Here is a 26,539-nt window from a genome sequence, read left to right on the forward strand (position 1 = left end):
ATGTTTTTTACGGATCCACGGATACATGGATCGGATCCGCAAAACACATACGGACATCTGAATGGAGCCTTATAGGGGGGTGATCAATGACAGGGGGGTGATCACCCCATATAGACTCCCTGATCACCCCCCTGTCATTTTTCACCCCCCTGTCATTGATCACCCCCCTGTAAGGCTGCATTCAGATGTCCGTATGTTTTTTACGGATCCACGGATACATGGATCGGATCCGCAAAACACATACGGATATCTGAATGGAGCCTTATAGGGGGGTGATCAATGACAGGGGGGTGATCACCCCATATAGACTCCCTGATCACCCCCCTGTCATTGATCACCCCCCTGTCATTGATCACCCCCCTGTAAGGCTCCATTCAGACATTTTTTTGGCCCAAGTTAGCGGAAATTTTTTTTTTTTTCTTACAAAGTCTCATATTCCACTAACTTGTGTCAAAAAATAAAATCTCACATGAACTCACCATACCCTTCACGGAATCCAAATGCGTAAAATTGTTTGGACATTTATATTCCAGACTTCTTGTCACGCTTTAGGGCCCCTAGAATGCCAGGGCAGTATAAATACCCCACATGTGACCCCATTTCGGAAAGAAGACACCCCAAGGTATTCCGTGAGGGGCATATTGAGTCCATGAAAGATTGAAATTTTTGTCCCAAGTTAGCGGAAAGGGAGACTTTGTGAGAAAAAAAAATAAAAAATCAATTTCCGCTAACTTGTGCCAAAAAAAAAAAAATTCTATGAACTCGCCATGCCACTCATTGAATACCTTGGGTGTCTTCTTTCCAAAATGGGGTCACATGTGGGGTATTTATACTACCCTGGCATTTTAGGGGTCCTAAAGCGTGAGAAGAAGTCTGGGATCCAAATGTCTAAAAATGCCCTCATAAAAGGAATTTGGGCCGCTTTGTGCATCTAGGCTGCAAAAAAGTGTCACACATCTGGTATCGCCGTACTCAGGAGAAGTTGGGCAATGTGTTTTGGGGTGTCATTTTACATATACCCATGCTGGGTGAGATAAATATTTTGGTCAAATGCCAACTTTGTATAAAAAATGGGAAAAGTTGTCTTTTGCCGAGATATTTCTCTCACCCAGCATGAGTATATGTAAAAAGACACCCTAAAACACATTGCCCAACTTCTCCTGAATACGGCGATACCACATGTGTGACACTTTTTTGCAGCCTAGGTGGGCAAAGGGGCCCACATTCTAAAGAGCACCTTTAGGATTTCACAGGTCATTTACCTACTTACTACACATTAGGGCCCCTAGAATGCCAGGGCAGTATAACTACCCCACAAGTGACCCCATTTTGGAAAGAAGACACCCCAAGGTATTCCGTGAGGGGCATGGCGAGTTCCTAGAATTTTTTATTTTTTGTTACAAGTTAGCGGAAAATGATGATTTTTTATTATTTATTTTTTTTCTTACAAAGTCTCATATTCCACTAACTTGTGACAAAAAATAAAAACTTCCATGAACTCACTATGCCCATCACGAAATACCTTGGGGTGTCTTCTTTCCAAAATGGGGTCACTTGTGGGGTAGTTATACTGCCCTGGCATTTTAGGGGCCCGAATGCGTGAGAAGTGGTTTGAAATCAAAATCTGTAAAAAATAGCCGGTGAAATCCGAAAGGTGCTCTTTGGAATGTGGGCCCCTTTGCCCACCTAGGCTGCAAAAAAGTGTCACACATGTGGTATCTCCGTACTCAGGAGAAGTTGGGGAATGTGTTTTGCGGTGTCATTTTACATATACCCATGCTGGGTGAGAGAAATATCTTGGCAAAAGACAACTTTTCCTATTTTTTTATACAAAGTTGGCATTTGACCAAGATATTTATCTCACCCAGCATGGGTATATGTAAAATGACACCCCAAAACACATTCCCCAACTTCTCCTGAGTACGGCGATACCACATGTGTGGCACTTTTTTGCAGCCTAGGTGGGCAAAGGGGCCCACATTCCAAAGAGCACCTTTCGGATTTCACCGGTCATTTTTTACACATTTTGATTTCAAACTACTTACCACACATTTGGGCCCCTAGAATGCCAGGGCAGTATAACTACCCCACAAGTGATCCCATTTTGGAAAGAAAACACCCCAAGGTATTCGCTGATGGGCATAGTGAGTTCATAGAAGTTTTTATTTATTGTCACAAGTTAGTGGAATATGAGACTTTGTAAGAAAAAAATAAAATAAAATAAAAATCATCATTTTCCACTAACTTGTGACAAAAAATAAAAAGTTCTATGAACTCACTATGCCCATCAGCGAATACCTTAGGGTGTCTACTTTCCAAAATGGGGTCATTTGTGGGGTGTTTGTACTGTCTGGGCATTGTAGAACCTCAGGAAACATGACAGGTGCTCAGAAAGTCAGAGCTGCTTCAAAAAGCGGAAATTCACATTTTTGTACCATAGTTTGTAAACGCTATAACTTTTACCCAAACCATTTTTTTTTTACCCAAACATTTTTTTTTTATCAAAGACATGTAGAACAATAAATTTAGAGAAAAATTTATATATGGATGTCGTTTTCTTTGCAAAATTTTACAACTGAAAGTGAAAAATGTCATTTTTTTGCAAAAAAAATCGTTAAATTTTGATTAATACCAAAAAAAGTAAAAATGTCAGCAGCAATGAAATACCACTAAATGAAAGCTCTAATAGTGAGAAGAAAAGGAGGTAAAATTCATTTGGGTGGTAAGTTGTATGACCGAGCAATAAACGGTGAAAGTAGTGTAGGTCAGAAGTGTAAAAAGTGGCCTGGTCATTAAGGGTGTTTAAGCTAAGGGAGCTGAGGTGGTTAAGGAGCTAAACTATCAGCGGTGCGCGAAGTAATGGAAGCGAACATCTCCAGCTGCCCTGCCACCGCCAGAGCACCGGATAGAGACTCAGCCTGTAACACGGTTCTTCGATAGAGTTGTAATTTTAACAACCGGATCTGGAGAACTGGAAAGAACTGGCTGAATCCCATGCCTGGGGGCGTGGCTTTGTTATCTCAGAGAAGGGAGGGGAAGAAGAGCTGTGCTGGTACATGTGAAATCAACAGACAGGGGATAGGCCATGTGACCAGAGCAAAAGGAACACCCACACTGCCTGAGCAGAGATGACAACAGGGAGTAAAAATCATATCAGAGAATTTCTGAGAGCATGTGAAGCAAAGCTGATACCAGTAAACAAACAAGTGCCATTTTATTATGTGCTGCATTACAGTAAGATATGAGGTAATTGATCTTTAACCCCTTAAGGACTTATGACCTACCAGTACGGCATGTTTCCCGAGTCCTTAAGTACCCATGACGTACCGGTACGTCATGTGTATTTCTGATCACCGGCGGGCGGTGATCGGAACCCAGTTCCTGCTCAAATCATGAGCAGGCACCTTGGCTAAATGCGCAGGGGGGGGTCCCGTGACCCCCCCGTGTCGGCGATCAATTTAGACCTGCGATTTGCGGCTTTGCCTGCGGTTTGCATCGGCGTGTGGCGGTGCCATCGGGTCCCCATGCGGCTGTAGGGGGGACCCGATGGCATGGAAGGCAGCGCGATGCCTAAGGAAGGCATCGCGCTGCCTTCCGGTAACGAGCCTGTGAGATCCAGCCCCCTGGATCTCATAGGCCGGAAGCTGTATGAGTAATACTCACTGTATTACTCATACAGCCAATGCATTCCAATACAGAAGTATTGGAATGCATTGTAAAGGGATTAGACCCCCAAAAGTTCAAGTCCCAAAGTAGGACAAAAAATAAAGTGAAAAAAAAGTTGAAAAAATAAAGTTTTCCCCCCAAAAAATTAAGTTTCAAGTAAAAATAAACAAAAACGTCATTTGCCCCAAATAAAGTAAAAAAAAATTGGTAAAAAATAGGGGGGGGGGAGTATACATATAAGGTATCGCCGCGTCCGTATCGACCGGCTCTATAAACAAATCACATGACCTAACCCCTCAGATTAACACCGTAAAAAATAAAAACTGTGCTAAATAAACAATTTTTTTGTCACCTTACATCACAAAAAGTACAACAGCAAGCGATCAAAAAGGCGTTTGCCCACCAAAATAGTACCAATCTAAAACGTCACCTCATCCCGCAAAACATGAGCCCCTACCTGAGACAATCGCCCAAAAAAAAAAAAAAACTATGGCTCAGAATATGGAGACACTAAAACATAATTTTTTTTGTTTTAAAAAAGCTGTTATTGTGTAAAACTTAAATAAATAAAAAAAAAGTATACATATTAGGTATCACCGCGTTCGTATTGACCGGCTCTATAAAAATATCATATGAACTAACCCCTCAGATGAACACCGTAAAAAATAAAAAATTAAAACTGTGCTAAATAAACAATTTTTTGTCACCTTACATCACATAAAGTGTAATAGCAAGCGATCAAAAAGTCATACGCACCCCGTAAGCGATCAAACCGTCATCTCATCCCGCAAAAAATGAGACCCTACCTAAGATAATCTCCCAAAAACTGAAAAAACTATGGCTCTCAGAATATGGAGACACTAAAACATGATTTTTTTTTTGTTTCAAAAATGATATTATTGTGTAAAACTTACAGAAATAAAAAAAAAGTATACATATTAGGTATCGCCGCGTCCGTATCGACCGGCTCTATAAAAATATCACATGACCTAACCCCTCAGATGAACGCCGTAAAAACTTTTAAATAAAAACTGTGCTAAATAAACCATTTTTTGTCACCTTACATCACAAAATGTGTAATAGCAAGCGATCAAAAAGTTACACGCACCTCAAAATAGTGCCAATAAAACCGTCATCTCATCCCGCAAAAATCATACCCTACCCAAGGTAATCACCCAAAAACTGAAAAAATTATGGCTCTCAGACTATGGAAACACTATGATTTTTTTTGCTTCAAAAATGAAATCATTGTGTAAGGCTACATTCACACGTCCGTGATGTGTTGCGGACCCGCAAATTGTCCGCAACACACCAGCCCGTCAACCACATAGAAATGCCTATTCTTGTCCGCAAGCTGCGGACAAGAATAGGACATGCTCTATCTTTTTGCGGAGCTGCGGACCCAAAATCGGGGCCTCGCTCCACAATTGCGGCTGCAGACAGCACACTGTGTGCTATCCGCATCCATTCCGTCCCCATAGAGAATGAATGGGTCCGCACCCATTCCGCAAAATTGCGGAAAGGATGCGGACCCATTTTGCGGACGTGTGAATGGAGCCTAAAACTTACATAAATAAATAAAAAAGTATACATCCGTGACAACCTGGTCTATAAAAATATCACATGATCTAACCTGTCAGATGAATGTTGTAAATAACAAAAAATAAAAATGGTGCCAAAACAGCTATTTCTTGTTATCTTGCCTCACAAAAAGTGTAATATAGAGCAACCAAAAATCATATGTACCCTAACCTAGTACCAACAATACTGCCACCTTATCCCGTAGTTTCTAAAATGGGGCCACTTTTTTGGAGTTTCTACTCTAGGAGTGCATCAGGGGGGCTTCAAATGGGACATCGTGTCTAAAAAACCAGTCCAGCAAAATTTGCCTTCCAAAAACCGTATGGCATTCCTCTCCTTCTGCGCCCTGCCGTGTGCCCGAACAGCTGTTTAAGACCACATATGGGGTGTTTCTGTAAACTACAGAATCAGGGCCATAAATATTGAGTTTTGTTTGGCTGTTAACCCTTGCTTTGTAACTGGAATAAAATTATTAAAATTGAAAATCTGCCAAAAAAGTGAAATTTTGAAATTGTATATCTATTTTCCATTAATTCTTGTGGAACACCTAAAGGGTTAACAACGTTTTTAAAATCAGTTTTGAATGCCTTGAGGGGTGTAGTTTATAGAATGGGGTAATTTTTGGGTGGTTTCTATTATGTAAGCCTCGCAAAGTGACTTCAGACCTGAACTGGTCCCTAAAATTTTTTTTTTTTTACATTTCTGAAAAATTTCAAGATTTGCTTCTAAACTTCTAAATATCTCAGAATGGCCTGGATAAGTCAAAGTTATCACCACTTAAAGTGACACTGATCAGATTTGCAAAAAATGGCCGGGTCTTTAAAGGGGTTGCCCAGGATCAAATTTTTTTTTTTCAAATATAGTTTACTCACTATTACTAGGCGAGTCAAGATTCCCCCAATGTTTTTAGGTATTTTTTAACCTGCTGCATGGCTCCTAAGGTCCTCCACAGATTGTTGACATGGATGTTTATTTCTATGATGACTTCCTGCCGCACTGCACTGTGGGTCCCAGCGCAGCGTGGCATCTCCAGGTTTCTACTGTCTTTCAACTCGTCCCTGCACCCGCCCCCCTCATACATATTCTCCTGCCGCACATCGTCCACTCCCCCATCGATCTGCCCCCCTCATACATATCCCGCCTCCAGCAGCACATATTCCTCCCCCATATATACACCCATAAACTCCTCCTAGCTCTGTCTTCATTCTGCCTCCATTCAGTAGAAAAATCCATGCCCGGAGATGTCACCGGACCGGAGGGGCGTGGCTTAACGCAATGTCTGCAAACCTAGTTACCGCCCCTCCGTGCGCTCTGCATAATGAGTTAGACTGACGGTGACGTCACCGGGCTCCGTGCGAAACCAGAAGAAGAGGCTTCGCTTGCCTGCAAGGGACCCAGTACGTCACTCATTTTACAATAATAGTCACTCCCGGACAATAATTTGCAGTATCAAAACGGGGCTTCAGAAATATGTGGTGCAGGTAGGACATGCATGTGTGACATATGTATGTCACTCTGGTACTAATACAACAATGTCCCCAATCCCAGACAACCCCTTTAAGGTGAAATAGGGCTGAGTCCTTAAGGGGTTAAAGGGGTTCTCTGGAAATTAAGAAAATAAAATTACAGAAAATACTTAAATATTACTTTATTGTAAGTATATTCCCAAATACCTTTCATTCGCTATAATGGCTTGTTTTGTCTGGGAAGCAATCATCAGGAGAAATAAAATGTCCGCTGTCCTATTAGTACACACAATACTTGTCCTAATCACACAGGAGGAGAAGTTACTTCAGAGCACTGAGCTAAAGAGCTGCTTCATCCTCCTATCTGCTCTGCTTGTCAGGGATTATGAATACAGAGAGGAGGGTGGGCTTGGGGATAATGAGTATGCAGTCTCCATTAACACAACCCCACATTACCACAGTCTGCCCTGTCCGTCCTCTGTACTTCATGTCTCCTCATGAACTCCATACCCACAGAGATTCAGCTGAAGATCTTAGCTGTATTCAGGATCATAATCCCTGACAAGTAGGAGTGTAGGAGGAGGCAGCTGTTTAGCTCAGTGCTCTGAAGTAACTTGTCCTCCTGTGTAATTAGGACAGGTTTTGTGTATACTAATAGGACAGCAGCCATTTTATTTCTCCTAATGACTTCTCCCCAGACAAAATGAACGATTACAACTAATGAATGATATTTGGGAATATATTTATAATAACGTAATATTTAGGTATTTTCATTTTCTTAAAGGGTTATTCCCATCACGCTGTTTCATACTTACCTGCTCTTGGCGCGCTGTCCACTTCCTGGTTTCGGCAGGGGGCGGGCTCCATCTTGATTGAAGTCTTCTCCCGGCCGGGCCGCGCGCTGGACTGAACGCGCACGCCGCCGCGCATGCGCCCTGGTGACTTCTTCCTGGCAAGTATACTATACTGGCCAGGAAGAAATCACCATAGCTCATGCGCGGCGTCGGCCTGCCCTTTCGGGACTGCGCGCAGCCGGGAGAAAAGAAGAAGTCGTTTGCGCAAGCACGGCCACTGCGATTCCGGAGAAGAGCGGTGGCCGTAACCAGGGGAGACGGAAGACAACAGTCAGGTAAGTATATATTCATTTTCTTCTAAGGGGTGGGAATTAGTTAATTAAATATATTTAGAAAAATGATCACTGTTAAATCATTAACAGATTTAACAGTGATCATTAAGATGGGAATACCCCTTTAATTCCCAGAGAACCCCTTTAATGCACAAAGGTGTCCATAGCCTTTAAAGAGCCAGGACAGGAAATTGAATACATGGAGTGACTTGCGGGCCGCAATACGGCCACGGATCATACACGTTCGTGTGAACTTAGCCTAAGTGTCTGTGTCAGGTTAAAAAAAAAAAAAGTTTAAAAGTTTTACGTGTTTAGTGTAGTTTTGTCCGTCCTCCGTTAAAAAAAACCCGTTTTTTAGTCTCTGTGTGTCAGTTAGTGTCTGTCTTAGGTTAAAATAAATAAATAAATAAATAAAGTTTTATAGGTTTACGTGTTTAGTGTTGTTTTTTCTGTCCTACGTTAAAAAAAAAACGTCTTTTAGTCTCTGTGTGTCAGTTAGTGTCTGTGTCTGGTTAAAAAAAAAAAGTTTTATAGCTTCACGTGATTAGTGTTTAGTGTAGTGTGTTACTGTTTATGTCCTTTTCATTTTTGACCCATCGTCCCCACCCCAATAAAGTTTTCCCCCAATCCCCAGCAGCATGAGTTTACCGGGCCGTGCAGGTAGCTGCGGTCGGGATAACAGGGGAGTTGGTTCCTGCGCTGGACCGCTCCCAGTACGGGGCCGCTCCTCAAGCCACGGACAGGCGGGCGCAGGTGGCAGGGGCGTCCGCCTGATCCGTGACTTTTTCATTAGTGGCAGCCGGGCCATTACTTCACAGGATGCAGAGGCTGTCTTGGCTCTCGTGGCCGATTCTAGTGCCACGGAGTCCTCTGCCCCGGATCGCAGCAGCAGCAACTCCGCCTCCTGTAGGACCAACCCCCAGCCCCCAAGAATTTTCCCCTCTTCTGTTCGAAGACTTGGACACTGAGAGGGACATCTTGGGGAGGCAATGTAGGAGGCGGAATTACTGAGGATGGGCAGGACCTGTTGGAAGGGATGGGGGATGAGAAGGAGGGGCCTATAAATACCCCTGTGAGATCCCTTCCAACTGGTGCGGGTGGTGTTAGCCATACAACCCCTGGCGTCAGCAAGGGGACAGCGGAGCCCGGTCAGGGGCTCCATGTCAGCTGTTCCCGTCAGTCCACTAAAAGTTGGCCCTGGGTCTGACATATCAGTGGGCGAAGAGGAGGGTGACCCAGAATGGGTGCCACCTCGTTTGTCAGGTGACGGCAGCACCAATGAAGATAGGCACCCGAGGCAAATGGTGCGCCAGGTCACCAGGGAGCCCAGTGTCAGGGGCTCCACTGGTAATGGCAGCAGGAGTAGGCAGCAGCAGCCAGCTCCACCTGTGCGCACCGAGCCCGAACAAGCGCAAACCAACACCACCCCATCTGACAGGAGGTCGGTGCGAAAGTCGCCTGTTTGGGCTTACTGGTAGCAGATGATGTCACAGTTGGCATTTGTAAGCTGCGCCATACCAGGGTGAGGAGAGGGAGATCTTTGGCTCGGCTGGGTACCACTGCCCTCACCCAGCACATGCGAGTCAACCACGGGGGGTGGTCACAGCAGCAGCGCCACCAGCAGTGTGCAGGGGACAGCAGCTCCCTTCCTCCTCTGCCGTCAAGCGCCAGCCATCTGTTGCAGATGCATTTGAACGCACCACGCCCTACGCCCCCGGGGACCGTCACATGCGTTCACTCAATGGGCTCTTGGCAAGGGTTATCACATAACATCTGCTGCCTTACAATCTGGGGGATAGCAATCCATTTAGGCAGATGTTAGAGCAGGCCCAACCCAGATGGCATGTCCCCAGACGCCATTACTTTGCCAGGACCGGCGTCCCTGCCCTACACCAGCACCTTGTGCAGAATGTATTCCTGTCGCTGGATCACGCTGTCAGCGACAGGGTGCATCTCACAATGGATGTCTGGACCAGCATGCATGGTCAGGGATGCTTTATAAGCTTCACAGCCCATTGGGTGTCCCTCCGAGGCGCCGGGGAGGGATCGCGGCATCTGATTTTGTGGTGCCGCCCTGGGGTGTCCAAGGGAGAACTGCTGCTCTCCTGCAAGCCACTGTCTCCATGGCTGCTGAGCCCCCCAGCAAGCGTCCCGTTGCTACGCAAGTGCGGGGCATGTCCGCTTCCAGGCCCTGCTCCAGCTTGTAAAATAGGGGACCGGAGACACACTAGACCTGAGGTTCTGGCTGCACTACAGGCTCAGGTTCAGAAGTGGCTGACACCCCGCAAGTTAGAGGCCAGGTATGGTTGTCTGTGACAACGGCAGCAACCTACTCGCCGTCCTCCATGCTGGCAGTCTCACCCACGTACCCTGCATGGCACATGTCCTCAACCTTGTGGTACAGAAGTCCCTACGCACATACCCAAGGTTGAGTGAGGGGTATGGAGGATTGGCAGCCACTTCCGCGTTCCTGTCCAAACTACAGCGGAACCACAGCCTGCCCCCTCACAGGCTGATTGTGGACAGTGTGACAAGGTGGAACTCCACCCTCCACATGCTGGAGAGGTTGTGGAAGCAGCGACGGGCGGTGAGGGAGTACCTGCTGGAACTAGGCACTCCAGGCCCATCACACCCACTCCCCTACATCACTAATGCGGAGTGGGGGCAGATATAGCAGGTCTGCCACGTGTTGGCCCCATTCGAGCAGGCATGTCGGCCTAAATGATTTGCTCCCCCTAGTGTTCCTGCTGGACACGACACTAGATCGCCCGCTCGAGGCTGGGGAGAGTGCCTTGGTGGAGCAAGAGGAGGCAATGCTTCACCAGGCCCAGGACAAGGAGGAGGAGGAGGAGGAATTAGTGGACGTCCAGGAGTCTTGGCCTGGTCAGGAAGGAGAGCCGGTGTTTGGGGATCCGTTAGTCCGGGGGGTGGGGCAGCTCTACCGGGAGCAGCAGCAACAGCAGCAGGAGGACCAAGAGGTCATGGTCCAGGGCAGCTATGAAGAGTCAAAGCGGGCTGTCCTCTTCCCCATGGCTGCCCATATGCTGCGATGCCTCAGATGGGACCCCCAGATCAGGAAAATCAAGGGGAGGGATGAATATTGGTTGGCCACCCTGTTAGACCCACACTACAAGGGGAAACTGGAGCAGTTTATCCCAGCCAGCCGCAGGCAGGCCCGTATGGATCAATTGCGGGCCTGTCTGATCAGCCGGCTGGAGCAGGCAAGCCCTTGGCCTCACGCTCCAGTTTCCCTCGCCCATCTCACCTAGCAGGTGGCTGGCCCCAGCAGCACCAGTTGAGCAGGTGACCTTATGGGTGAGATGAGGCTGTTCTACCAGTCTGCGCGACCCAGTACCAGCAGCAGCATCAGTCACCACCAGCGGCTGACTACATGGGGTCCGTCGATGCTTCCGACAGCATGAGTACCGACGACCCCATGGAGTACTGGGTTGCCAGGCTGGACACCTGCCGTGATCTCGCTCAATATGCGCTGGAGGTACTGTCTTGCCCCCCGTCCAGTGTACTATCTGAGCGGACATTCAGCGCGGCAGGTGGGGTGGTCACCGACAAGCGGACCCGTCTGTCCACAGACTCCGTAGAAAGAATTACATTTATAAAAATAAATGAGTCCTGGATCGGCGGTGACTTCTTGGCCCCCGCCGTCGGTTCAGGGCGTTAAAGGGTCCCTTGTCAATCCCTCTCCTTAGCTCTCCCTCCGAAAATCCATTGAGTTTTGAGCTTTTTAATTATTTATGTATTTATTTATATTTTTAATATATTATGAATTTCTTAATATATTCATGTTTTTAATTATTTATGTATTTATTAATATTTTTATTATATTATGAATTTCTTAATTTATTAATGTTTTTAATTATTCATGGTTTTATTTATATTTTTAATATATTATGAATTTCTTAATTTATTCATGTTTTTAATTATTCATGGTTTTATTTATATTTTTAATATATTATACATTTCTTAATTTATTCACTCATGTTTTTAATTATTTATGTATTTATTTATATTTTTAATATATTATGAATTTCCTAATTTATTATCGCATGTTTGTAATTATTTATGTATTTCTTTATATTTTCATGACATTATGAAATTGTTTATTTATTAATATTTTTAATTATTTATGTATTTATTTATATTTATAATTACTTATGAATTTGTGTAATAATGTCTATGTAGATTTATCATTGTATATGTAAGCCATATTGTAAAATAGATATCTCATAAACCTATTGGCACACAGCACTCCACACGCCGCCTGCACCAGTCTGCTCTCAGTTTCCATATCGGGCAGATAGAGTCTGTAGCAAAACACTGAGGTAACGCAACATGCCTCACCGTGTGCTGTTTCCTCCGAGCCAGAGGGCAGGAGGAGCAGCAGGGTTTAGCAGCGGCTCTGTCATCCTCCTTTTGTCTGTGAGGATGCGTGTTTACCGCCGCTCTCCCCACCCATTCACGATCAGCACCGCACACATGCTGTCCTCCAGCCAACGGCAGGACATATCCAGTGCACGTCTGAGCACAGAAGCCAGTGATGAGCCATCTTCCCTCGGCCCGGGTCTGGGAGTGTCCACGGCTCTACCGCTGAGATCATTTCCCCTTCCTGACTGTGATGACTCGTGCCATGGTCCACAGTTTCTGGCCGGGTGCTCGGCGGCTGCCTCCAGTGCGCAGCCTGCATTCAGCGATCGTAGGTCAGACTGCAGAATAAGCCTTTAGCTGCGATGCGTGACTACACATGGGAGTTTGTGACACACAGCCCGGGCCAGACGTCACTACAAAAGGGTTGACAGGCACCGAGGAATGCCGACACTGTATTCTACAAGACATCCAACTGGAGGTAAACTTAATTCCACAAATCAATGCTGCTCTGCGTCATCTCTGTCGACCTGACATTGAAAGAGGTTTTTTTTTCCCAGGCTGTGAGCTGTGCGCTGCGATTGGCCAGCGCTACAGCCTAGGAGAAGGAGACGCCCACAGGACAAGGGCAGACACCGCCTACTATAACTTAGTGAGTAAAGATACCGGAGGGGATAACGGGAGAACGGAGCGGTGCCCGGGGATAATAGTAAGTGCAGTGAGATCCCCGGGCGCCGCTCTCCATGGCAGTATACTTAGTTCACAATGTTTTTCAAGGTGAAAGGTCCTCTTTAAGCACGATGCACTTTATATAACTATGTCACTATTATAATATATCGACACTTAGATTAGTACTGCAGATATGGTTACCTATATGGTTGCTACTGACTACGCACATTGCACTTATGTTGTGGTTCACATTGAACAGTGTTTTAGACTGAATGAGTTGTAACATTGTTAATAAGGGGTGTTCACAGTTTGATCAATTAGTACTGATTGATTTCATGATGTATAAATGTAAGCACTGTTGCACTTTATAATTCACTTGGCTTGAAAAAGGTTCTGAGAGAGAACCGAAACGTTGCTGTATGACATGTGTGAATAAATAGCACATTTTTTCCCTTTTAAGGAGTGCCGTGGATTTTTGCAATTTATATATATTATTTGAAAATCAGATGAGAAGCCAATTAGTGATTAGTGTATAAAGCAGATGACAATTTAGATCGCAATTTGTTATATAGTTGTTTATTTAGGAATAGTTCATTGGAGTGAATTGTTATTAAGTTGTTAAGTTATATATTTTTATGTAGATTAATTAATTAGTGTATAGTGTTGAGGTTTTATATTACTGTAGTGTTTGTTATAACTTCATATTTTCCGTTTAATTTATTTTGTTTTTTAAGGCCATTTTATAGAAAAACATTTATATTACCGTGTGCGCTGTAGTAGCCCAAAGTGAAGAATGGAAGTACCCCGGACATTAAGGAGGGGGACACATGGCAATACTTGCATTTCATGTGCTTTAGGTTCTGACCACTGGTAATGGTCAGTCAGTTTTCTGCCCAGTGATCAATGGGTATTTTTAGTCTGCATGTTTTGGAGGGTTAATTTTCAAGCTCTTTTGTTATGATCACTGGGACGAATTTTGATTCTGCCCAGTGATACTCATAATTGGTCATTTTTATGACCTATGGTGTCACACGGATCGGGCAAAGTTAGCACGAGCCCTGGTGACAGTTACTCATTGGTGGGTCAGTGAAGTTAAGGGCTATAAATGTCCAGGCTCCGTGGGCCAGTTTGCCTGTTTGCCGCACATGCCCTTGGAGCCTGGATCAGTTTTTACCCACTCCTTTAATTTTGTTATGTTGAGGTCTGTTCAGGGTGGTTAATATAGTCATCCCATGATGGGATGGACTCTGATTAGAGTTGAGTGGACACCTGGATGTTCGGGTTCGATCGAACTTTGGAAAAATGTTCGAGTTCGAGACCCGAACTCGAACCGAACTTGACCCCGAACCCGAACCCCATAGAAGTCAATGGGGACCCGAGCTTTTGAGCACTAAAATGGCTGTAAAAATGTCATGGAAAGGGCTAGAGGGCTGCAAATGGCGTCAAAATGTGGTCAAGAGCATGGCAAGTGCTCTGCAAACAAATGTGGATAGGGAAATGACTTAAAATAACATAAAATACGTAAAATAGGTCCATATGGAGGTTGAGGAGGCGGTGGATGTGGCGGTGTAGGTGGAAGTGGCGGTAGAGGAGGAGGAGGTAGCCTACACTGCTTTTTGGTTTTAAATTTATTAATATTTTTTTAAATTAGGGTACACCCCAAAACATTGGGAAATATAACCCTCCAGTCGTGCTAAACACACGTTCAGACAATACACCGGCTGCAGGGCAGGCCAGCACCTCCAAGGCGTAAAGGGCAAGCTCAGGCCATGTGCCCAATTTGGAGATCCAGAAGTTGCAGGGGCTGACCCCTGTCAGTTAGTTTGTGTAGGCGCGTGCACACTTACTGCCCCACCATGTCGCACGTTCCCGTGATGATCACGTTCCAAGTTGCTCTATCAACTTTCGATGTTCTTTTATGCGCCTACCATGGTGATTACGGGTGGCGGGGAATCAGGGTTCCAGGCCGGAGAGGGAGCGTGAGAAAAAGAGACCAAATTTAAGGGAGATCAATTTATTTAAAAAATTTGGGATCAAGAAGAAATGTGGGAAAAGTTATTGAAGATAAAGGAATCCCAGCTGCTGTGTCTTTGTGAATAAGCCTCTTTTTATTCTCTCAAAGTAGAATGTCCTACAACCAGGACCGTTTTCGGCATGCAAGCCTTTCTCAACAGATACATCCAATACAGAAAAATCAAGCTATATATAACATATAGTACCACCCATCTAGGGACGTCTCCACCCATTCTAATGTGTGGTATTCAATTAATGATCAATCAAACTGATTAAACAAGGTAAGACAAAGTAACATATAACTGAAATTTATATTTGTATTCTACCTTATTGAAGAATCTAAATGTTCATATTTATTCATATTTCCATCATAAGGCTGAGGTCTAGAGAAAGTGCATAAAAGTGTATATCAATCATCTATAATAAACGTATTAATCTATTCACAACAATCTTACAAATGTATGACCTCATAGTCTCTGTTTAGACCCCTTGGATGCAGCGTATCTAAGGTGTGGATCCAAAAGGCCTCTCTTCTAAGGAGAAGTCTTTTGATATCACCTCCTCTTCTAGGTCTCTTTATTTGTTCCAACACTTGAAACCGCAATTGTGCAACTGTGTGTTTAAATTTTTCAAAATGATATAGGACCGGTAACATAAGTTTTTTTGTCCTTATGTCGGATTTATGCTTACTAATACGATCCCTCACTGCCTGCATGGTCTCGCCCACATACAAAAGGCCACAAGGACATTTAATAAGGTATATTACGTTTGCTGAGTCACAGGTAAAAAAACCTTTTACTCCAAAGCTTTTCCCAGTATGTGGATGGTAAAATGAAGGGCCTTTGATTATATGAGAGCATTGTAGACAATGCAGGCAGGGGGAAGTACCCATCCGTGGCGTGGATATCCGTTGCTGTTTCAATATGGCTTTAGTACTACCTAAATCTGCTTGTACTATTTTGTCACGATAACTAGGGTTCTTTTTATTACAAATCAAAGGTTTTTTTTTTTAATTTCTCAACCTGCGGATATGATTTATTCAACAAATGCCAATGTTTCCTGACAATGTTGTCAATGCCCACATTAACTGGATGTTGTTTATGTATCAAAGCTATTCTAGACATATTAGCCCCATCTTTTGGTGTCCTATCAACTTGTATCCCTTCCCTAGCTTCATTCAGAACGGTCAGTGGATAGCCACGTTCCAAGAATCTTTCCGTCATTTCTACTATTCTTATATTTTGCATAATAGGGTCTGAGACTATTCGTTTTACCCTTTGATATTGCGACCTAGGGTTCGCTTTTTTTAGGGACACAGGGTGGGCACTCTTAAAATGGAGAATACTATTTCTATCAGTATCCTTGCGATAAATATCAGTGGACAAATGACCACCAGGGTGCTTAACGAACATAGTGTCTAGGAAGCTCACCATATTGGTGTCAGTGGTAACTGTAAACTGCAAACCATCAACAGCAGAATTGAGATATTCCATGAAACTGGATAGGGTCTCACGCGGCCCCGCCCATATGCAAAAAATGTCATCGACAAATCTTTCCAAATAATAACATTTTTCTGAAATAATTCATTATTGTAGACGTTATTTTCTTCAAATGTCGACATAAATATATTTGCATAGGGCGGAGCCACGTTCGACCCCATCGCGGTACCACGCCTCTGTAGGTAAAATGTATCCATAAATAAGAAGTCATTTTCATACAGGACAAGATGTAATAAATCAAGAAAAAATTCTTGTTCTAATGTCGTATAATTGGTCCCATTCAATATGGTTGAAACAGCTTGTATACCCTCCTGATGACTAATGGAGGTATACAAACTGACAACATCAATGGTCACCAGGAGGCTATCAGGGGGAACTGGACCTATTTCAGCGATAATTTTGAGAAAGTGTGCTGTATCCCATAAAAAGGATTTTGTAGATTTTACCAAAGGAGTTAAAACCTTTTCTAGGACGACCGCTGGAGGGGATAAAATGGATCCCACTGAGGACACTATCGGGCGTCCAGGGGGATCGATTAAAGTTTTATGGACCTTTGGCAAAATATACAGGACCGGAGTCCTAGGAGTGTGATTTACCAGAAATTTACTTAAATGTTGATCAATGACACCCAAGGTTACATAACGTTCAACTATTGCCATAATCTTATGTTTAATTCCAAACAATGGATCAGTATTCAGTGGTATGTATGTGGACTGATCTGATAACTGTCGCATTACCTCTTGTATATATTTCACTTTATCCATTATAACAATGGAACCACCTTTATCAGCAGGCTTAATTATCAGATCTTTATCCTCTACCAACAACTTAATCGCTCTTTTTTCAGAAACAGAAACATTATGTCTTATATAATTCACCCCTTTTAATAGAGTCCAGTTGTTCCCGTACCTCCCTGGTCACCAATTGTACAAAGGTTTCTACTGGGTGATACGTCTTTGGGGTCATAAATGAAGATTTATTCTTAAGACCTAAGTCAGACAGACGTAGGCCAGGTCTTATCTCCATAGGTTCAGCATTAGGCTGCTCTCCAAGGGGTCCAGAAAAATGCGCTTTTAGTCTTAGTTATTGAGGCGCAAATGTGGGACAAATTACAGAAGCCCAAATGTGGGCCAAAAGAGTCAAGCAGAATTGTGGGAAAAGCTATTGAGGCGCAAATGTTGGCCAAAAGAGTATAGCGGAAATGTGGGACAAAGTATTGAAGCTTAAATGTGGTACAACTTGCTTAAGTTTAAAGGGATTCTGTCATCAGAATTTAGGCCTATAACCTAAACATATGGCGAGGTCCACAGAATCCTAAAGTGACCTTATCAAATGCGCCTGTGGCTCTATAATCATATAAAACAGGTTTATATAACCTGTCACTCACGCCAAAATGTGTCCAAGGGGACGTCTCACGATGCAGGGTGCCCGGCTGCAGCCATCTCCTTTCGGTGCCCAACGCCGCCTTCTGAATTGAAATCTCCGCCCTCCCTTCCATTATAGCCGCCTACCTCAGTTCATCGTTCACTCCTGGCAGCGGCCTCGTTATGCGAAGTGCGCATGCGCCGGCCGGCGCACTTCGCTAGAACCTGCCTTGGCCGCCCGATTACAGCCTGAATACATTTAGGCATAAATACCATTAGGAGAGATTGGATATACAACATCGCGGTTATTACAGAGCTGAATACATCTGAATACATCTAAGCATAAATACTATTAAAAAAGGAGTAAGTACATAATATCACAATTATCTTAACATATCATTCGGCACTATAAATATCACATAATTTGGCCAAGAGACATGATATCATATTAATATAGTCATGATACAGAAAGTATTATGAATAAATACCATACATGATCATAAGAGCACAAGTGGCATGAAAAATACATAATATACACTATATAATCACACATATCATGATTAAATCCTACTATCCTCAAGCCCCAATATAGAAAAATAGAGAATACATAATATTTTTTTCCCATAACAAGCAGAAGTGATTAATTACTTCATACATGAAGATCTAGTACAGACAATCTTTTTATTAATATCATAGTGAAAGTGTCATAATTCATAATTTTGGTGCAGAGCATAACCGAATTTACAAAAACAACGTGGTCATGCTGTCATCCCGCCTAGATCGGCAGTATATGTCCTCCCATATAAAGTGCTACGTGCATAGAAAATAATTAACGACAAAAAGACAAAAATAATTCTCCTTAATCATTTAAGTGAAAAAAATTGTATAGCCAGTGTGACTAGGGCAGCAATGCCCTAACATCATAAATCACATCAGCTGTACAATACCCATAGTGTAATTCAGCGCAGTTTCTAGGTAAAATTTCTCTCAGGGCGAGGGTCAAAAAAAAACTCCCCCCCCCCCTCAAAACTGCTCGATGAAATAAGTGTCTCCCCATTGTAAAAAATGTGTCACCACATTGCACGGACGGTCACAGTGACGCACCCAGTGTCCCACAGACTCAGGCTCTCACTCACAGAAGGCTTCTTTTTCAGCACTGCTCCGGGCGGGCGGTAACAGGCAGGCTCTGCGGGCGGCGGTGCTCACCTCACTCACTGTACGTCACGCGGCGCGTGACGTACAGTGAGTGAGCGCCGCCGCCCGCAGGGGCCTGCCTGTGGGGGGACATTATTTTTGATAAGGATCACTATGGACATTATTTAGAATGGAGGCTGCTGTGGGTGTCATTATAACTGTATAATGTCTGATAGGCCTAGTCCTGAGTTATATTACCCTGCCCTGTATAATAATGTACCCTGATACCCCTTAGTTATATAACTAAGGGGTATCAGGGATGGGTACATTATTATACAGGGCATGGGCAGGGTAATATAACTCAGCTCAGGACTAGGCCTATCAGACATTATACAGTTATAATGAGTAATGACACCCACAGCAGCCTCCATTCTAAATAATGTCCATAGTGATCCTTATTAAACTTAACACAGTGACAGTGGCCCCCATTTTCATGTCTCCCACAGTGGCCCCCGCCCCCATTGTAATTAATGCTCCCCCCCACAGACCATCACTCACCTCACAGCAGGCTTCTTTTCAGCATCAGCACTGCTCAGGGCGGGCGGTAACAGGCAGGCAGTGCGGCGCTCACTCACTCACTGTACGCCACGTGCCTGCGCCGCCTAGTGGGAGGAGCAGGAGCGTGATGTCAGTAAGTGCCGCCCGCAAGTACCGGAGCTGAGTGACTGGACTCGGTAGTACGTACGGGCACTGTCTGAAGAGTGAGAGGACTCGGCACTCGGGCACAGGGCAGGCGAGATCTCAGAGGGAGGGAGCCAGGGCGCATGGCAGAGAAACGACAAGAGGGCGCCCCCCTTATGACAGCGCCCCGGGCGGCCGCCCGGCCCGCCCGCCCCTAGAAACGGCCCTGGTGTAATTAGGATGCCAAGTACATAACAGTGACAATAGGCCCACAAATACATAATGGTCACAAAGTGTAGCAGATACGAATCATAAATATAAAGGTCCGTCCTAATATTTCCATGGTAGTCCATCTCCATGTTCATAATGTATATGGATCATCTCTCTCCTCACAACTCTCCAGTCATCACATAATATGACCACACAGAAAACTGTATAAGTAAAGAAACAATTAAAATCACTGAAAAAAATCAGCATAGAAACTTAACTAAATAAAGAATTTGAAACTCAATGCCTCATTCAATCCGTGAGGAGTCACAGTGTTGAGCAGAACCATCCATTTTGTTTCTTTTTGGCGGAGACAACGTTTTATGTTGCCCCCTCTAATCCCCAGTCATACACGGTCTATCCCTTTAAAGGAGATACCTCTAGGATTACAGTTATGGGCTTTCCTAAAGTGTATCGCCACTGGTTTCAGTTTTTTAAGTTTGTCATATTCAGTGATCTCAGCGGCCGCCTTAATGTCACAAATATGCTCCAAAGCTCTCGTCTTGAGTGCCCTTGTGGTCATCCCAATGTAGATCAGACCACAGCATGATAAACCACTGCCTCTGTTTTGCAGGAAATATGATGTACAATTTTGTACTCCTTCTCCCTACTTGTGTTAGTAAACTTGTCCGTTCTCGCCATATACTGACAAGCAGTGCAGTCACCACATGGGAAAAATCCCCACTGTGGACCCTTATCCCCAAAGAGACCACTTTTTTTCAGGGCCACATAGTGGCTCCTGGTCACCATATCCTTAAGATTCTTTGCTATATACCTGTCTACTAGGTATAGCAGTGGTACTATACACCCAAAAATTTGTTAATTTCACCAGAAAATGTTAAAGACAATTTTTTTTTTTAACCGTCATACTAGGTATAGCAGTGGCACTATACACCCAAAAATTGGTAAATTTGACCCAAAAATGTTAATGATAATTTATTTTTTATTTTTTCTTAACCGGCCTACTAGGTAGAGCAGTGGTACATCACACCCAAAAATTTGTGAATTTCACCATAAAATGTAAGAGACCAATTTTTTTTATTGTTTAACCTGTCTACTAGGTATAGCAGAGATACTTCACAACCAAAAATTGTTGAATTTCAACTGCAAATGTAACTGACAAATATATTTTTTCTGTTAACCGGCCTACTAGGTATAGCAGTGGTACTATACACCCAAAAATTGGTTAATTTCACCAGAAAATGTTAATGACAATTTTTTTTTTTTTTTAACCGTCATACTAGGTATAGCAGTGGTACTATACACCCAAAAATTTGTGAATTTTACCCGAAAATGTTAATGACAATGTTATTTTTATTTTTTAACCGGCCTACTAGGTAGAGCAGTGGTACTATTCACCCAAAAATTGGTGAATTCCACCAGAAAATGTAAATGACAAAGTAGTAAAATGATATAAAATAAAACACGTACAAAAAAAAATAAATGGATTTATGAGGTGGAGTTCCATATGGAGTAGGAGTTTGAGGAGGCGGTGGACGTAGCAGAGTAGGTGGAAGCGGCGGTGGAGGAGGACGAAATAGCCAACACAGGTTTTTGGTTTTAATTTAATTTTGTAAAATTAAGGCACACTCCAAAAGAGTGTGAAATATCCAAAATACAAAATGAGCAATTGCGCTGCAGTATAACAATTGCTGCTTAGTGCCGGTATACATGTCTATTCTGCACAAGGTACGGACAAGTCCTGAGGGGGCCATGCCTGGTTCATTTTAATGAACGTGAGCTTGTCCACATTGGCTGTGGACAGGCGGCTGCGCTTGTCTGTGATGACGCCCCCTGCCGTGCTAAACACACGTTCAGATAATACACTGGCTGCAGGGAAGGCCAGCACCTCCAAGGCGCAAAGGGCAAGCTCAGGCCATGTGCCCAATTTGGAGACCCAGAAGTTGAAGGGAGCAGACCCGTCATTCAGTATGTGTAGGCGTGTGTACACATACTGCTCCACCATGTTGGTGAAATGCTGCCTCCTGCTAAGACGTTCCATATCAGCTGGTGGTGCTGGTTGTTGTGGCGTGCTGACAAAGCTTTTCCACATTTTGGCCATGCTAACCCTGCCTTCTGAGGTGCTGGCGGTGCCCCAGCTGCATTGGCGACCTCTTCCTCGTCCTCTGCCTTCGCCTTGTGCTTCCACTGTGCCTCGCTGTCAGGTGGGAATGCCATCAGCAGCGCATCTACCAGAGTGCGCTTGTACTCGCGCATCTTACGATCACGCTCCAGTGACGGAATTAAGGACGGTATGTTGTCCTTGTAACGGGGATCCAGCAGCGTGGCCACCCAGTAATCAGCACAAGTTAGAATGTGGGCAACTCGGCGGTCATTGCGGAGACACTGCAGCATGTAATCGCTCATGTGTGCCAGACTGCCCAGAGGCAACGAAAAGCTGTCCTCTGTGGGAGGTGTATCGTCTGTGTCCTCTGTATCCCCCTATCCACGCACCAGTGATGGCCATGAGCTGGTCTGGGTGCCACCCTGCTGTGAACATGGTTCCTCCTCCTGCATCTCCTCCTCCTCATCCTCCAGAACTGTGCCCTGGCTGGACAATTGTGTACCTTGGGTTTGTGGGTGCAGGAATCCACCCTTGGAGCCACTTGGGAATGACTGGCCGGAAACCCTACGAAATGATCCCTCTTCCTCCCCCTCCTCCTATGCCACATCCTCTTCCATCATTGCCAGGAGCGTTTTTTCAAGGAGGCATAGAAGTGGGATAGTAACGCTGAGAACGGCATTATCGGCACTGGCCATGTTGGTGGAGTACTTGAAACAGCGCAACAAGGAACACAGGTCTCTCATGGAGGTCCAGTCATTGGTGGTGAAGTGGTGCTGTTCCGCCGAGTGACTCACTCGTGCGTGCTGCAGCAGAAACTCCACTATCGCCTGCTGCTGCTCGCACAATCTGGCCAGCATGTGCAAGATGGAGTTCCACCTTGTGGGCACGTCGCATATGAGGCGGTGAGCGGGAAGGCCAAAGTTACGCTGCAGCGCTGAGAGGCGAGCAGCAGCAGGGTGAGAACGCTGAAAGCGCGCACAGATGGCCCGCACTTTATGCAGCAGCTCTGACATGTCGGGGTAATTTTTAAGGAATCTCTGCACCACCAAATTCAGCACATGCGCCAGGCAAGGGATGTGCATCAAACCGGCTAGTCCCAGAGCTGCTACGAGATTTTGCCCATTATCGCACACCACCAGGCCGGGCTTGAGGCTGACTGGCACAAACCACTAATCGGTCTGTTGTTCAAGGCCCGTCCACAGCTCCTGCGCGGTGTGGGGTTTGTCCCCCAAACAGATAAGTTTTACAACTGCCTGCTGTAGTTTACCCCTGGCTGTGCTATAGTTGGTGGTGAAGGTGTTACGCTGACCGGATGAGGAGCTGTAGAGGATGAGGAAGCAGAGTAGGAGGAGGAAGCAACAATAGGCAAACTGAAGCGCCCTGCAATCCTCGGTGGTGGAAGGACATGCGCCAAACTGCTATCCGTCTCAGGCCCAGCCGCCACTGCATTTACCCAGTGTGCTGTTATGGAGATATAATGGCCCTGACCGTGCTTACTGGTCCACGTATCCGTAGTCAGGTGCACCTTGCCACAGATGGCCTTGCGCAGTGCACACCTGATTTTGTCCCCTACTTGCTTGTGAAGGGAAGGGATGGCTCGTCTTGAAAAGTAGTGGCGGCTGGGCACGACGTACTGTGGGACAGCCACCGCCATAAGGCCTTTAAAACTATCCGTCTCCACTAGACGGAATGACAGCATTTCAAAGGCAAGTCATTTAGAAATGCTGGCATTCAGGGCTAGGGATCGCGGGTGGGTAGGGGGGTACTTCCTCTTCCTCTCCAGCGTTTGGGATATGGAGAGCTGAACGCTTCCGTGTGACATTGTGGAGATGCTTGGTGACTCAGGTGTTGGTGTTGCTGGCAGATCCTCTGTTTGTGGGGTGCAAGGTGGCACTGTCACTCCAGAGGTGGATGAATAGGCCGCGACTGCAGCAGAAGAGGAACCAGGAGGAGCCAGAGACCTTTCTTGGTTTTTGAGGTGTCTACTCCACTGCAGCTAGTGCTTTGCACTTAAATGCCTGGTCATGCAGGTTGTGCTCAGGTTGAGAACGTTTATGCCTCGCTTCAGGCTCTGATTGCACAGCGTGCAAACCACTCGTGTCTTGTCGTTAGCACATTGTCTGAAGAACTGCTACGCCAGGGAACTGCATGGAGCTGGCTTTGGTGTGCTCGATCCCTTGCTGCGGTGGGCAGTAGAAGGCGTACTGTCTAGAGGACGGCCGCTCCGCTTTTGCACCCTGCTTCCTCTTCTGCTGTGCTGGTGGCTCTGTGCGACCACTGCCTCTTCCTCCAAACTACATAGGTCACTTGCATGACCTTGATTCTATGCGGGGTCGAGGACCTCATCGTCCTCCACATCATCTTCCACCCAGTCTTCACCCCTGATTTCCTTGTCGGTCTGCACACTTTCGAAATCCCCAGCAGTTGGCACCTGTGTTTCGTCATCATCCGAGACGTGCTGCGATGGTCCTCCCTTGTACTAATCTTGAAAAATAAGTGGTTGGGCATCGGTGCACTCAATCTCTTCCACTTCTGGAGCAGGGCTAGGTGGATGGCCCTGGGAAACCCTGCTAGCAGAGTCATCAAAAAGCAGAAGAGACTGCTGCATGACTTGGGGCTCAGACTGCTTGGCTGATTTGCAAGGGGGTGAGGTGAAAGACTGATGGACATCGGCTGCTGGTGCCAACTGGGGTCTTTCAGCAGGAGACTGGGTGGGAGACAATGTGAAGGAACTGGATCCACTGTCAGCAACCCAATCTACTATCGCCTGTACTTGTTCAGGCCTCACCATTCGTAGAGCAGCATTAGGCCCGACCAAATACCGCTGCAGGTTTTGTCGCCTACTCGCACCTGAGGAAGGGGTTTCACTTGTGCGTGTAGCTGGCACAGATCGACCACGTCCTCTCCCTGCAACAGGAGCTCCACCAGCAGCACCACGACCTGGGCCACGTCCCTTATTTGACGCTCTCCTCATATTTTTTTAATTTAGGATCTTGCCCTAAATGGGTGTTTAATTAATAGTAGAAAAGAACGACAGTATATAAAGAGTGTATCTCACACGGCCTGAACCAGACTAGGCCTCAATCTTTGCACAAAATGGCTGTATTTCAAATGGCTGTATTTCAAATGCCTAATTCAAACCCCTGTATGTAGAGGTAGTATCTCAGAGGGCCTGAACCTCTGTAGGCCTGAAGTAAATATATCTTTGCACAAAATGGCTGTATTTCAAATGGCTGTATTTCAAATGCCTGATTTAAACCCCAGTATGTAGGGGGGTATCTCACACGGTCTGAACCAGTGTAGGCCTGAAGTAAATATATCTTTGCACAAAATGGCTGTATTTCAAATGCCTAATTCAAACCCCTGTATGTAGGGGGGTATCTCACACGGTCTGAACCAGTGTAGGCCTGAAGTAAATATATCTTTGCGCAAAATGGCTGTATTTCAAATGGCTGTATTTCAAATGGCTGTATTTCAAATGGCTGTATTTCAAATGCCTAATTCAAACCCCTGTATGTAGAGGTAGTATCTCAGAGGGCCTGAACCTCTGTAGGCCTGCAGTAAATATATCTTTACACAAAATGGCTGTATTTCAAATGGCTGTATTTCAAATGCCTAATTCAAACCCCTGTATGTAGAGGTGGTATCTCACAGGACCTGAACCTCTGTAGGCCTGAAGTAAATATATCTTTGCACAAAAAGGCTGTATTTCAAATGGCTGTATTTCAAATGCCTAATTCAAACCCCTGTATGTAGAGGGGGTATCTCACAGGGCCTGAACCAGTGTAGGCCTGAATTCAATATTGGTGCACCAAATGGCGGTATTTAAAATCTCTGAATGTAACCCAAATGTACACTGCTCAAAAAAATAAAGGGAACACTTAAACACCACAATGTAACTCCAAGTCAATCACACTTCTGTGAAATCAAACTGTCCACTTAGGAAGCAACACTGAGTGACAATCAATTTCACATGCTGTTGTGCAAATGGGATAGACAACAGGTGGAAATTATAGGCAATTAGCAAGACACCCCCAATAAAGGAATGGTTCTGCAGGTGGTGACCACAGACCACTTCTCAGTTCCTATGCTTCCTGGCTGAAGTTTTGGTCACTTTTGAATGCTGGCGGTGCTTTCACTCTAGTGGTAGCATGAGACTACAACCCACACAAGTGGCTCAGGTAGTGCAGCTTATCCAGGATGGCACATCAATGCAAGCTGTGGCAAGAAGGTTTGCTGTGTCTGTCAGCGTAATGTCCAGAGCATGGAGGCGCTACCAGGAGACAGGCCAGTACATCAGGAGACGTGGAGGAGGCCGTAGGAGGGCAACAACCCAGCAGCAGGACCGTTACCTCCGCCTTTGTGCAAGGATGAACAGGAGGAGCACTGCCAGAGCCCTGCAAAATGACCTCCAGCAGGCCACAAATGTGCATGTGTCTGCTCAAATGGTCAGAAACAGACTCCATGAGGGTGATATGAGGGCCCGACGTCCACAGGTGGGGGTTGTGCTTACAGCCCAACACCGTGCAGGACGTTTGGTATTTGCCAGAGAACACCAAGATTGGCAAATTCGCCATTGGCGCCCTGTGCTCTTCACAGATGAAAGCAGGTTCCCACTGAGCACATGT

This window comes from Bufo bufo, chromosome 3, assembly GCF_905171765.1.
Source record: "Bufo bufo chromosome 3, aBufBuf1.1, whole genome shotgun sequence".
Lineage (NCBI taxonomy): Eukaryota > Metazoa > Chordata > Amphibia > Anura > Bufonidae > Bufo > Bufo bufo.